This window comes from Buteo buteo, chromosome Z (genome assembly GCF_964188355.1).
Source record: "Buteo buteo chromosome Z, bButBut1.hap1.1, whole genome shotgun sequence".
Lineage (NCBI taxonomy): Eukaryota > Metazoa > Chordata > Aves > Accipitriformes > Accipitridae > Buteo > Buteo buteo.
In genome coordinates, this window is record NC_134204.1 from 50,976,960 (window position 1) to 50,991,919 (window position 14,960).

The 14,960-nt window shown below is 38.9% G+C and overlaps 1 protein-coding gene across 6 annotated transcripts in view; it reads right to left on the reverse strand.

Moving 5' to 3' along the window:
* Nucleotides 1-14,960, reverse strand: part of CDC42SE2 (CDC42 small effector 2) — an 86,100-nt gene that overhangs the window by 44,789 nt on the left and 26,351 nt on the right. The window contains exon 4 of one of the 6 annotated variants that reach the window (XM_075021201.1): nucleotides 4,081-4,159. The exons of the other annotated variants lie outside the window; for them this stretch is intronic. The gene's annotated coding sequence lies outside the window, so the exon portion shown is untranslated. The remainder of the gene's footprint in view (nucleotides 1-4,080; nucleotides 4,160-14,960) is intronic. 6 annotated transcript variants of the gene reach the window in all.

Sequence of the window (14,960 nt, forward strand, 5' to 3'; positions counted from 1 at the left end):
CTGACAGGCCTCTAATTACCACCGTCTTCCTTCTGACCCTTCTTGAAAGTTGGGTTAAATCACTGCTTAACTACCATTCAACTATTGCTTAATTGATTACCATTTAGTTTTCATTCTATCATTTATTATCATTTGATCATCGTTTAATCCTTAATAAACCATTTTAGTTAACCCCATAACCATGTCTCTTAATTCACCTGCAACAGGTCTTTTTATACACTAGACAACATGAACAACTGTACCAAATAAAGTTTAATTATAAGTTAATAAAGTTTAAGAAATCAGGTAAAGAGATGTGCAATTTTAAAACCAAAAGACACTATACTGTAACAGATGTAGAAAAATAGCCAAGCATACATACAGTCAGCCCAACAGAAAAATACATGGTGCACAGATCTCCAACACTGAAATGCAATTTCAATGGAGATACCAGAATTACTGACCTAGTTAAGAAACAAAGTGCTGTACAAAAAAGGGAGTTTAAAAATGTTCCAGAAACATTTTAACAAAGTACATATTCTCAGCAGAACAGTTACTGCTGTTCTGAAATCTGAACACACAGGAAGCTAAATTGCCTCCTCAGAAATGACCTGCCTACCTTGCCAAGAAACACTGAATTGTGTTCCCTGTGTACCCACAAAAAGTTCAAGTACATTACTGCTAAAAATGCCCATTTGGAAAATGCCCTGCGGGTCATATCTCAGTGGTGGTTAAGTCACCTGGAGTTTTATTGCCAATGTAAAACCACTGTAAATCTCAAATGGTTTGGCTTTCCTATGGAACACCCATGTATACAGGAGCATTTGGCTTACCTACATTGATGGGTATCCAGTGAACAGAAAAACCTAGAATAAAGGTGTGTCAAGGCTAAGAGTTATTTTTCCAAGGAGTTTTAAAATAAGTTGTTTATACGTGTAAATGCTAAGCCAGTTCATCTCAGCTCCCCAAACTGAAAGCTGATGACAAAACCATAAACAACTAGCAATGCTTGTCTACTAAATATGAAAGAAACTTTATGTACATTGATTCTTAGTCAGTGGCTCGCTATCAGGAAGTAAATAGGCAATGTGAGAAGTATACTCTGACACCAAATAACCACAGGATGACACTATTTGAACTCCATAATGAACTTCTGGTTATATTAACTACAGCTATTCAAAACTGTATTCTCATACAATAGACAGAAAATACCCGTATAGCATGTAGTTAAAAATTTTACTTCCATACATCCTCTTAAAAAACAGACATATCACAGATAGGATATGATTTTCTGGATGCACATTCAGTCTGCCAACAATTTAAAGAACTTTCATTGATAAATTGCAGAGATTATCCTATGTGATAAACTATCCAATCTTATCCAACAGCCTGCTAACAGAATGTGTTTAGAAAAGCTTCACAACAACTGCTCTTGTAAATTCTGAGTTTGGGTTTTTTTTTTAAAGACACCCCCCCCCCCCCCCCAAATTTCTAAAAACAATCAAGAATACCACTCCTTTTGAAATGAATTGCAATAAAAACAAACATTTCTCAAACTAAAGACCTTTCTGTTCTTCGTGATGCAAAGGAAGTATTTTCTACGTGTTACACTAATGCGCAAGAGATGACTGAGACAGTATACCTGGTCAGACACTTCTCACTTGTTCCTCAAGGACACAGCCAAACTTGTCAGGATACATCTGGATTCAGAGGGTGGTCTCTTGTCCACCCTCAAGACATCCACCTTGCCAGTTGTGTTTATTTAATGATTAAAGTTTTCTGTGAAATAGAAGTGTTTGGTTTGTTTAAGACTTAGGGCTATGTGACAGCAGCAGATGACAGACAGATGAGTAGGTAAATTGGCAAGATAAGGAGCAGCTTCTTGGCCGAGGGTGCACGACAGCAGGTGGGAGCAGCCACCAGGCATCCAGTTTGCTGCAGGCAGACCAACCTTCCCCAGGGTGCAAGGTCAGGGACCCTCACTCAGCTTCCCAGCCCCCAGGTACGGCCTCACTAATGTTACACACATCTGCAAGTACCCACCAGTGCAGACAGCTGAGAGCTTTTTAAAAAGCTGAAGGAGGGAACGGATGGATAAGTAGATTACTAAGGTTTTCTTTTCCTCCCTAGTAAAAAAACCTGATTCACCTGCAACACATTTACTCATTTATTCTGACTGCAAAAGTGCTTCAGCCACTGGCTTTGACAGACTCATGCATCAGATGTTGATTGTCTTCCTTAAAAATGCTGCTTTTTATTTATTTGCTCTTAAGCATGTTTTGCACTACAAACACCATTCCTATTCTTTCCCCAATACATTCTAGACTAAGCTCATGTCACACAATAAAAATTACATTCACTAGAGGCAGAACTACTACATGACATTTGCAAAGCAGAGTCATGCCAGCTATTCAATGTGAATGACTTAATTGAAAATTAATCAGAACAGTATTTTTTCCTCCTAGAAGCACAAGCTTAGGGGAAAAAAAAAAAAAAAAGTACACCAAAAGGCATTAAGAATCAAAGGAGGCTAGCTTTCAGGCTCCAATATCTATCCAACCAGTGGATAGGAAAGAGAAGGTTTCCTTCCAGTGGAAGGAAAGAGATTTCCTCCCAGAAATCTCAGTGCTGCAGCTTTCAATGCTACCTCTGCTACACTGCAAATGGTTTTGCTTTACATGCGAGAACACTGCAGCATGAAAAATAAGCCATTCTAAAGCAAAGAGCACACACAGTTGTAAATCTGCTCTGTGTTTTTACCCAGGGCAATAAAGAAGATTTAAATGGCATGACATTTTTTGCTCAATTTACCTTCACAGTCACTGGTTTAATTGTTAACCTTCTTGTGGGCAGAAGATGTTTTTTGTACGCTAAAACTCAACTCGTGGCAAAGCTATCTGCTTCTCAATTTAATGCGGTTTTTGAAAAACAGTACTTTGTATCATGCTACCAGGTGTTCAGAAACAGATGTGAATGCACAGCCAACTGCAGTGCTTATGTTATCTGGAGTCTTAACTAGGTTCTGATTTCATCAAACAAAAATTAACAAGCTGTCCAGCTCTGCGTACCAGGCTTGGTTCTCATGACCAACTGGAGAGCCTTCTACTCTGGGTTAGCAAGTAGCTACCACAACAGCACAAGACCTTCCCCAAAAATCCTAACCCCTCAAAAAAAATCCCCCAGACAACCACACCACAATCCTCCCCACCCTCAAATGACGGTATTTCATCCTTTAGCTCAAAGCCAGACAGCATTTGCTGCTTACTTCCTATTAGCTTTCAGTTACAGTTATGTTCCTACACTATGAATTCTGCCCTTGAAAGTCTCTTATCTGTGGATTATATTAAAACCAAACTACCTTATTAACAAAGAAATCAGAAAACCTGTGCTGGAAAGAAAAAAAAACCCACAACCAAGAATATGCTGGATATGAAACTAGATTTGCCATTTGTCACATACACTATGTCTACAGAAGGAAGAGGTTGGTGCTCAGTTGTCAAAGATGTGATTTCACACATAATCATTGTGCTGCACTTAATCCACTTCCCGTGTGGGCACCTCAGGAGGTGCCGAGCGTGGCTGTAGGTGAGGGAGCTGACTTTCACAAGCAGAGTAGTGGTAGCCACACCAGACAGGATTCTTGAGCAGGCAACGGAAAGCAAGTCTGGACTAGCTACTGCAACTTCCACATATAGACATGACCCAGACTCACTTAACCTCAGAGCATGGCCCCTTGCCAAATGTCTCCCCCCCACCCCTCACATGCTCTGTACCTCACCTCCTTCATGGGCATCTCTGTGGAAAAGGGGATTGATCTGTACACAGTTGATAGTTGGGCATCAAGAGCTAGCTCTAGCTTTGTTTTTAAGATACAGACTACAATGCAGTGTATTGCTATCTTGCATGAAGGAATTGAAGGTGCATCATGTTGAAAGTAAAATAATTATTTCCAGCTTATTGTAACAACAACAAATAATATCTGGACTTAAAGGATCTGTTTTTTCACCTTCTTATTCTAGGAACTTCATGCATAAAATGCATTTATGGGTACAGTGCTATTATAAAACATTTACTTATTTGTCAATAACTAGTATGTATTACCTCAAGAGGAGCTCAGAGCACACAGCCAACTCAGACACTTCTGTATGACACTTTTCTTTCACAGAAGGATTCTGTTGCCCTGAGGGGAAGAAGAGGTGCCTATGCTGAAGACAGACATGAATTTCTTGTTTAGTTGATGCCAGCTAGAAAGCCCCCTACTGTTTAAGTCAGTATTTTTAATCACTGAAAGCCATTAAGACACCAGTGCAGTGGTTTCACCAATGAATGAAAAATCAAAGCTAAGTTACAAATAATAAACATGAGATCAACTAATCTATCTTATTTATCAAACATGGCAGTTTTTTATTTGCATGGTTACACTTTCAGATGATAGATGGAAGCATAAAACACAACTTTAATTAGAAAAAATGTTATTATGCCCAAAAGCACAAATCACATTGTTGATATAACTGCGTAATTATACTTTTGAAGATAGGTTTTCAAATCCGCACTTCTGTACTCTGACACCCAGCCTCCAGGAGTCCTTCCTACTCTAACACAGATTTAATCAATTTAACCCAAGTTAAATGAGTATATAGCTTAACGGCAAAAGCTATAGCGGAAAAAAAGGAAGGCAATTATCAGAAAAACACTTCCTGTTTTTTTTCTAAATTGTAGAACACTCTCAGTAGGCAAGTGGTGGAAGTTCAAGCACATGACTCATGTAGTACTAAACTGTACAGAGCATTAGTTAAAAAAACAAAAGAAAACTCCACACATGAACAGCCACATCTTGGCAAAGAAATTAACAGATGAATAAGCAGATCTTTTCCATTCCATTTTTCTAAAATGTTCTGTGGGAAAGAAATCAAAAGGTCTTTAACATATGTTAAAAAATTGCATTACCAAAAAAATAAAATTGATTCAGTAACCATTTAAAGACTTGGCAAAAACTTTGAGAACTGCTATCAAGCAGGTAAAAGAACTACAAGTTTTTTTTCCTGAACTTAATATACTCCCAGCATTCCAACACAGGCATAACTCTTCATCTTGTGCCACAGTGACTTCATTGAAATTACTGTAAAAAGATATCATGCATACATATAAATATCTGAGTATAACCCATTATCATGAATCGTATTGCTAACTATTTAACAGGAATTAGTTTAATTTGTTACCAAAAAAAAAAAAAAAGACGACACAATTAGGAGGCTCATAGCAGGCATAGGCTTTGCCACAAGCAGTCTGACTTTCAGGAAGTCTTCTGACCTCTTCCACTTTACATGTGTGGGAAACTGAATGATAATGATAGTATTATTTTATAACTCAAGATAGCCAAGGATATTCTTACTCACCTTAGTTCTAAGCACATGCTTTCCACCATTTATGTATTTCAATGTATATTTTCTCACAGAGCTAGGACATTGAAACTGCTCCGTGATGCCAAAGACAGAGGGCAACTCTCTGCCCTGCAAAACTGGCCAACAAACGTTTATTAGTTTTTAGAATTCTGTATGTTAATCTTTTACATTTTAATGAGCAGGCATTGCAAAGAACAAGAAATACATAAAAATATGGTATCTTTTAATATAAAGCAACAGGTATGTTTCTCAGCAGAACTTCTGAACTTTGCTCACAGAACTCTGAAGTTGACATGAATGGTCTGCCTTAAAAAAAAAAATCACTGAATATACACTGCTGATAACTTTTAATCTGTGATGAATTTTAAAAAACCTCTGCACATCTGTCTTGATATCTGCTTTCATTGCATTCTAGCAATGTAACTATAAAGTCATGTATTCAGACCATGTGATGATGAAATCACAACATTCTTTTTAAAGGGAATCTTTTCAGTTTTTCAATTTTGCTGCTCAGAATAAACATAAAAAGTGGGTTTTTGCAGGTCTGGCAGTAATATAACATGTTGCTTCTCACCTAACATTATCACTTCAAGGAAAAACTAGTTTTAATCCTTCTTTAGGTGGGAAAGACTGACTGTCATAAGCTACATTATGAATATATTGCAGTGGCTGCAGTATCCACAGATACTACTTCTCTACTAGACATGTGAAATTATAGTATCCACAAGGAGAGTTAAGAGTATGATACTGTCGTGGTTTAACCCCAGCCAGCAACAAAGCACCATGCAGCCGCTCACTTACTTCTCCCCCCACCCAGTGGGATGGGGGAGAGAATTGGTAAGAAAAGTAAAACTCATGGGTTGAGATAAGAACAGTTTAAGAGGACAAAAAAGGAAGAAAATAATAATGATAATAATAACAATAACAATAATAATAAAACAATACTAATAAAAGAATTACAATACACAAAACAAGGGATGCAGAATGCACTTGCTCACCACCCGCGGACCGATGCCCAGTTAGTTCCCAAGCAGCAATCCACCCCCACTAGGCCAACTCCCCCCAGTTTATATACTGGGCATGATGACATATGGTATGGAACATCCCTTCAGCCAGTTGGGGTCAGCTGCCCCGGCTGTGTCCCCTCCCAACCCCTTGTGCCCCTCCAGCCTTCTTTCTGGCTCGGTACGAGAAACTGAAAAATCCTTGACTTTAGTCTAGACATTACTTAGCAACAACTGACATCATCAGTGTGTTATCAACATTATTCTCATACTGAATCCAAGACATAACACTATACCAGCTACTAGAAAGAAAATTAACTCTATCCCAGCTGAAACCCAGACAGATACCTATCAAGTATGTACTTTTAGTAGTTTCTTTTCTCCTATGTCAACCTCATCTTGTGTATTTATAAAAGCTCTGCAATATACTCAGCAGTTCTTTGACGAAACATCATTATACAACACTCTTAAAAATCCCTAATGGGTACAGCAAGTCTTTTCTTTAGGTAACATTAATATATCACATATGCAGTTGTTATACTTATCAATGTTTACTTGCCAGACAAGTGCCAAGCAAAGATAATCCCAAAAATATGAGACAGAAGATCTGCCGCCTTTGCTATAATTAGGTAACACAGGACTATAGCTGTGCCAGATCACACTGTACTTCTTAATGTTTATTAATACACAGGTCTGCATAAATCACTAGAATTTTATATTTTATTTTGAATGAATTTTTGTATGACATAACAGGATTTTAAACTACCTTATCTTTTTCTCAAGATACAGACTTTATACTTAAGGCTTGAGACTACAATTCAGAGGCAAAAGCCTTGCAGATGAGAAAAGTTACACAAGAAAAATAAGCTAAAGAAACAAAATATAGCTTGGAAAGAAAGGTGACTTACTAATGCTGACCTACAGAAGTTACCTGGAGAAACAACATCCCGTTTACTAATGCATCTGTTCTCTCATACATCACCATGTCAAAAAACTGTATTTCTCTGCATAATTGTTCTCTACGCAGTTGTTCTTTGCCAAGCACTATTAAGCTGAAAGTAGATTCTTAATTTTAACCAGTCAAGTAAATATACAGTTAAGTCATTAGTCGATTTGTGGCCACTAATATGCTTCTACTGTTTTGTATTTAGCCAAATTTTCAGTCATCTTTTGGGGTTTTTTTGTAAACCAAGGCAGGGTGGGAAAAACCCTGAAGTTCGAAAGTTTGTTGTATAGACAAATGCCAGCTAAACCAAAGATGGCCTGCTTTAGAATTTTTAGATACAAACAGAAATGGTGATAAATGGACTGATGGTTATTCCAGTCTGAAGAGGTCTCTACAATGTCATTATCCAATATTCTACACAGAGACATTAATGTCATAATTGAAAGAAAACTAAGATCTTCAACCTTTCGTCTGTTCTGTGATCTTTTCTTAAAATAGGCACTGAAATGTCACTTGAAGAAAACAAATTATGGGGAATCCATTAGTACCCTTAGAAAGTTATTCTGATGATTAAGCAAGCTACGTCTTAAATGTATGCCCCTTTGTTTCCGTATGATTCAGAGTTATACTAACACTTTACCATCCCTCTCTCTCCCCCTTAATTTCCTTCTCCCTTTGTCAAACAACATTTTCTCAACCTCCTCACTTTGCAAAAGGCAAGACACAGGAAGCAGTAAAAGTAAGCATCTGGAAGGTGTGCATGTCTGGGGAGATTACACATCACTTGCGTTTTAGTATTATTTTCATTATGTACGACATTCCAAGTAAAGACATACAATATATTGGTTTCTTTTTAAATAAATTCATCAAGGCTTTGTAGAAGTTTTTCCTACTTCACAATCTACTTTGACATTTTTGCTATGCATGTATTTTATTTGTTTTTTAAAAAAATAAAAAAACCTATTCTGTCCATCTTGTCTATGTATCTAGCTTCTGTAGGATGATCTACCTGGTACAGCTGAAATCTTAAAGGAATAAAAGATACCGGAGTGATGGAGGAATCAAGAATTTAGGAAAAGTGAACCCCAAACTAGTAAACATCTTCCTCCTTAATGCTTCCCCCAAGATACTTGCACTATTATGCTGCTGTTAGGGCTGAAACTGGTGTTAGCTAAAGTTTTGTGCAACTTTCATCTTTCTGCCAGTGTTTCAAACAAAGAGAGCAAATCACCCTCAAGGTGCATCAAGCTGCCAGATGCTCAGCCTCTAGTGTTTTTCCACTTTGTCCTGCTTCTGTTCTCCCTGCAGTACTGCACTGCAAAGCAAGCCTATCAAATCCTGGGGCAGTGGGGATAAGAGCCAAAAGTTAGAAAACAAAATAGAAAGAACAAGCCAAGTGACCTTTTTGTGGTGAGTCTACCTCCTCCGTATAATGAAGGTGAAGAGCAGCCCTTCAAAGTGATTTGATCTAGGTGCTTCTTGCTACTGAGTTCTTTTACACTTAGATTCCACGAAGTTTTGTTGAAAGAGGAGGCCGTGCTTCCTGCTCCTGCCCTGTGTTCTCCAGGTCTCCACACTAGCCTGGCATGGCCTTCAGACATTGCCCCACCTACTTCTTGCTTTCTCATCCCTTCCTCAAGTGTATCTATACTTCTCTCATCCATGCACACATATGGTTAGGAAAAAAGATTCACTAAATGTTGCATTTTGTAACAGTCAACATAGTATCTACTTAGAGCAGATGTTAGCCCTGTGAAATAAAATCTTTTCACTGTTAGACAGCACAGCAATGAAGTTACATTCCTTTTCCCATTGGGGGCACTTCAATTCCGCTGTCACATTACATGACAGTATTTTCTTATCCACACTGAATGAACACTTTCAGTACAAAGTTATAGCTCTGGAAAACTTACTTGAGAGGCAGGAAAGGGAAAGGGAAGAAATGAGATTATTTACAAGAAAACACATTTGAAAATAGTATCAGCAATTGTGGTATGGATCAGAGGCATACTGTCTCCAAGCAATCTCTCTTGCATTATTTTAGTTAGTTACCTGCTTGCAAACAGGTAAGGAAGGGAAACAAAAACACACACACAAAATACTGCCCTCTTCTTTCCAACCTTCTGACATAAACGAAAACCCTAATGGAAGCCTGAAAAATAAAGAGTGTTTTGACCATGCTATTTCTCATGCCAAAACAATCACTAGACATACAATACTTCTGCTGATAAACTTGAAAGGTCCTGAATAACAAATATGAAGTACCGTACTTGTGCCTCCTCGCTATGAAGAGAATGCTGCTGCCACAGAGTAAGAACCTCTATAAGCATGAAGACCCAACCGTTTCTCACATCAATCAAACCCATTTGCCCACTTGAAACAGGGAAATACAAGTTTCTTTACTCAAGATCAACTACAGAAGTTTTCCAGACAGCCAACGCAACAGACAGTCTTTTTGTAACACATTTGACAAAGCTGTAAGGAAAATGGCAGCAGCAACCGTTGCAGCTCTTCATATCCGGAAGGACTCTCAGGCTTCTCCAAGACCTCTTTTCTAAACTATGCTGATGAAGACTGCAGAACAAGCCACAGACAGTGAAGTCAATTACAAGGCTTAGCGCGTGATAGATTTAACATCACATGCTTCCAAGTTTAAGATTGAAAAAAAATGCTTTGCCAACACCACCTACTCTGTTCTCCGTCGTCTGTTGTCTTATTCTACTCTTGACAGGTAAACTGAGTTAATCAGAGTTATTCCTCTTGGCGAATACTTAGTTCCCTAGACCACAAAGTAAATATATATTAGCTATTCAGAAGGACCATCCTGGCTCCAGGTGTTGTTATGGAGAAACATAACAGACCATTAAAATTTCCTAACATACAAATCCACTACCTTTTCTGTTACTGCCAGGGTCAGGAAAGCCTATGGACACTGGTACATGCTTCCCTTTAAATGAGACTATGTTTGTCACCGCAATTTGGAGATACAAAGCACTAAATAGCACAACAGCTTCATTTTCTCTCAAGAACTGCTGTGGCAAATGACCAAGAAACACGAATTAAACAGACAAGTTTTGGAAAGATAAAAATAACCCAAACTAGCACACTGCCTTTTACAAAAGAGCTAAAATGGCAGATTTTTTTATTTTGAGAGAAGATCCACTATTTTCTTTAGTCCTATGGAGACTTCTGCTCCTTTCCCCAGTTACCTTGAACTCCTAAGGAGTTTTGCAGCCACTTTTAAAGAAAAGATCGTAATAGCTTTGAAGTATATACAATTGGTAAATATCTTCATAATGACCTTTGCAAACTTTGTGGTGAGCATTCTTTCTGAACAGTACGGAACTGCTGGCAAACTCCATTATCACTGAAAATTTAAGCAGTAAAATTCAGTGGAATCCTCTCTGTTCAAGGGAAAAAAGAGAAAGGTCTCTTCTGCCTTCACATTTCTCTTAGTTCTGTTTGATTTTGTTTGTTTGGTAGTTTTTTTGGTTTGGGGGTGGTGTTTTGGTTTTTTTTTGTAAATTATTTAATAACATCATAGTACTTCATTTGTGTAATCCTTTCCAGTGAAAGGTCTGGAGATGAGTCACTAGGGTTTTGCTGGAGGGTACAATCAAGTCTGCGTGTAGACTTAAGTAAATCAACTCAAATGAAAAGCAAGTAGCAATTACTTTGCCCAAACTGTCAAACAGTTGTAAGGTGACAATTGAGTTTACCATACACAGTTGCCTTATTTTGAATGAGATCACATCTCCTCCAATGCCACACAACTGTTCGTTTTCTCTTTTCTGTGTGTAGGTGCAGTGAGGGACATTTTCCTTGAATCTGCTGACAAAGATATCATGTGTATATTTGGAAACAAAATAACCAAAACTACACACCAATTCCTTTGCCTGGGATAACAATTTTTGTCTGCAAATTAAGATTAAGATGTAAGAAGTATGCCTTTAGATAAAAGTTACAGTTGCTCTTTAACATATTTTTCCATTATGGTTGATCTTTCTCAAATAAAGGAAAGCGTTGTTAAAGGGGGTGTCAAATCTCTTTAAATTTGTAACTTTGCTTTCACTACTAACTTCTGCAAAGAACCCCATATACAGTTGTTAAATCTAGCATTTAAGTACAGCCTCAAATCCTATCGCAGCCCAAAACATTTCTTTCATTCTCCCTACCCCTCACAAAAATGCAGAGAATTCTATAATTTAAGGCTCAAGGTGTCTCCAAATATTTTATAGGTGCCAGACCTTTCCCTTTGCACTTTAAAGCAAGTCAACAAATACACCTAGCAAGGGAACATGGTCTTGCTAGCTTTCACCTTCAGTCCTCTTTCATTGCTCAGGCTGAATACAGAACAAGTGAGACAAGAGGAAAAGAAAAAACAGGAAAGCCAAGAAATTAGTAACTCATCCCATCTACTATCACGCTCCAGTAAATCTTGCTTGAACAGTTTAAGATCACATTGTTCTAGCTTTCCACCCTGCTCCTCTGCAGGACATCATTGTCTGTGTAGCGGAGTCAGTGGAAGGGAACATGCTCCCAGCTTGGCGTTGCCCCAGGTCAGTACATTGGCCTGATCAGAGAACATCCAGGAATCCTCACATCTGCTGCTTCATTTGCTCTGGGCTCTGACTTACTATCAGCTTGTAGCACAGATGTTAGAGATTGTGTATAGGAGGTAAGAAAGTGGAAGAGAAAACAAACAAAGATCTCTACCTATCTTGCCAGAAAATGGCTGCTGCATTTGTCAAAATACTGGAAAACAGAACTAAAATAACCAAACTTTCCACATCACCATTCTTCGTTAGAGTAACTAAATAAGCATGATGCAGTAATAGCGCCTGCACCGGCAAGGTGCACTTGCTTCCTAAGTGGATTTGACTTCCCCCTTTTCTCCCCAAATGAAGGGGCAATGGCTCACATACAAGGTGCAGCATGAAGGCCAGCCAACATGGCTGCGATCCTTTCACGCAGGATAATCAGTCACTTCTCCAAAGCCCTCTTTGTCTGCCACTCAGCCACAGATCATTTGGTTTAAGGTATTCACTATTCAGTCTTCTCCTCAAACAAACGCCTCTCTCCCAGACGTGCAGCCAGAACTGTGGCTGGTGAATCACTATCCATAGCTGGGTAATTAATGAAGCCTATTGTATTCACATCAGTAGTGTTACCCCAATTCATTCACAGGACTTCCCATGCAAATAGATTGGATTGTCGCATCTTACAAATGAAATATTTAACATTAATTTCTCTTGAAAACATCTGTCACAATAAACATAGCCATTTAAGCAGCACCAATCAAATCTCGCAAATAGTCCTGTGAATATATATACACATATATATACATTTTTTACAATAAATTAGTTTCTCAAACCACTGCTTCATCTCAAACCACAAAAATACATGTGCATCTATACTACGGAAATCAGCTCGAATCAAATTCCTTCATGCTCTTTAACTAACAGCACTGTAAATTCTCCAGGAAATACCCTATCAAGTTAAGACTCTAAAAATCACAAAAAAAAACAAAAAACAAAACCCAAAAAACCCACGAATTTTTACCACTTGTTATGAGAATAAACTTACAGCGTTATGTTCAATACAAGAAATTCCTAAAGCCCAAACCAAGGCAGAGTTAAAAGTAACAAGCAACGACACTGGCAAGCCTTAAGTCATTCAGTTACCTACGTATTAAAAAACCACATAGACAGATTCCAGTCTAAGGATTAAAATCAAAACCAGAAAAAAAACCAAAAACAAACCCTACGAAGAACAACAGGCACACAGGTTCTTCTAAATACTATGCTACCAGTATAATTTGCTCATCTCCAACTGCGGCCATCCTCCTTTGGGAAGCTGCCCTCATTCTTTCCCCCAGGCCCTTGTTGCTAGGGTTGCAGCTGCACGGCCCGTTCCCGTCGAAGCGCAAGTCGTTGGAGGGGGGCACAAAGGGTTTCATTATCTGCTCCGGCGAGCTGGCACAGCACCGCCAGAATAGAGCATTTCCCTTTCTCCCCCCCCCAGAAAGCAGGCAGGCAGCCCGCCCCCCCTCCCCGCCGTCGTGCCATTTACATATGAAGAGCTGCAGAAGGCACGGGTGCCCCGGCTAAGCCGCCTGCCGACCCCCAGGTGCTCCCCTCCAGGGAAGGGTCTGTCAGAAGCTGCTCATTTATGATCCAGTCATCTTTACTCGCGGCTTGATGGACATTCACACTGCAGTTCGACTTAAGAACTAGTGAGATGGGGTTTGGTTTTGGTTTGGTTTTTTTTTTTTTTTTTAAAGAAAACGAAACAAAACCAAAAAAACAGTAAGAACAGTCTCCCAATATTTCTAATCTTCCAGAAGGAGTTGTGTTTAAAAGTCCTGGCCTCTTCTGGGACATACAGATTGAAGGCACAAACCAGAAGAGGACACAACGACCAAATCGGCACAGCACACTGTGGTCTGAAGCGCTGTGCATTCACGCTGAACTGCCTTACCAGGGCTTAATTTAAGTCTTCATTGGCATTAACAGCTGGATTCATTCTATGAACACGTTTACACAGTCGTGCCACTCGTGGAGAGGGATAGGGGCAGTGGTTCCACTCAGAAAATATAGCTAAATAAATAAATTAAAAAAAAAAAATTTCAAAATAATTAAAAACTAATTGTTTCTTGGACTAGTTTTGGTACCATCTCACTTGTAAATGCCAGTATATTGTCAACAATTTCCTATAAAGAAGTTGTTTAGCATTTCTAGTGTCAGAGGCAAGAAAACAGGCAAAAATAATTGGTTTTCACTTTGGACTCCTCTTCCTCAGGGCAAAAAATTCATTTCTAAACAGCAGAAAATGAATAGAGAAGAGAAAGAAAGTAACTCTCCGTGAGAACCCTGAGTACCAATACGTAGCAACTCACAAAACATGTTTTTTGAGCATATGTGCAAATAAATAGTTTACAACAGAAACCGAGATTTCACAGAAAGCAACCTGAAGTGATCATTAGTTTTACATTAATAAGCATATGCATAGTGTACATAGGGTACAAAAGCATTCTCACATAGGGTGTCAGACTATTACACAGCAAGAGGTGGAAAGGAAATCACAGTTTTTCTAGGCCTTAACTAAAGTTCTGGCTAGTTTTTCCATTACCAGATCAGCAGTCCTGTACCTGAAGGTCTATCTCTTTAGCAACAGTGGAGGAAACATCTGGGATTTGTGCCATCCCTGAGGAGCCCGAGTCTCCACAGAAGGCAACAGAGAATTGCAGCATTTGCTTCCCATAACACTACCAGAGTGTCCTGGCAAGGATATGCACTTGCTGCACTCTTGGAGTCAGCAGATGATGACAGTCTGAAACTAAAAGGCTGCTACCTGCCCCATGAGCTGATACCTGTGATCTAACACTGGAAGGACCATAGACAGAAATATGATATTTTAGTGCTGTATTGACACAGGACATATGCAGACAGTCTAGTCTATTTTGCGGTAACCTTTTGAGAAACAAGTTCGACCTACCCTGGCATGTTACCTCTTGGTACTTCTGCTGAGGTCTTTGAGCCCCATGTGATTATTTCTGAATGGGCACAAAGGAAGGCAGAGATGAACAAGCCTAATTTCTGCAAGGGAATTTCTTTAAAAGTCCACATT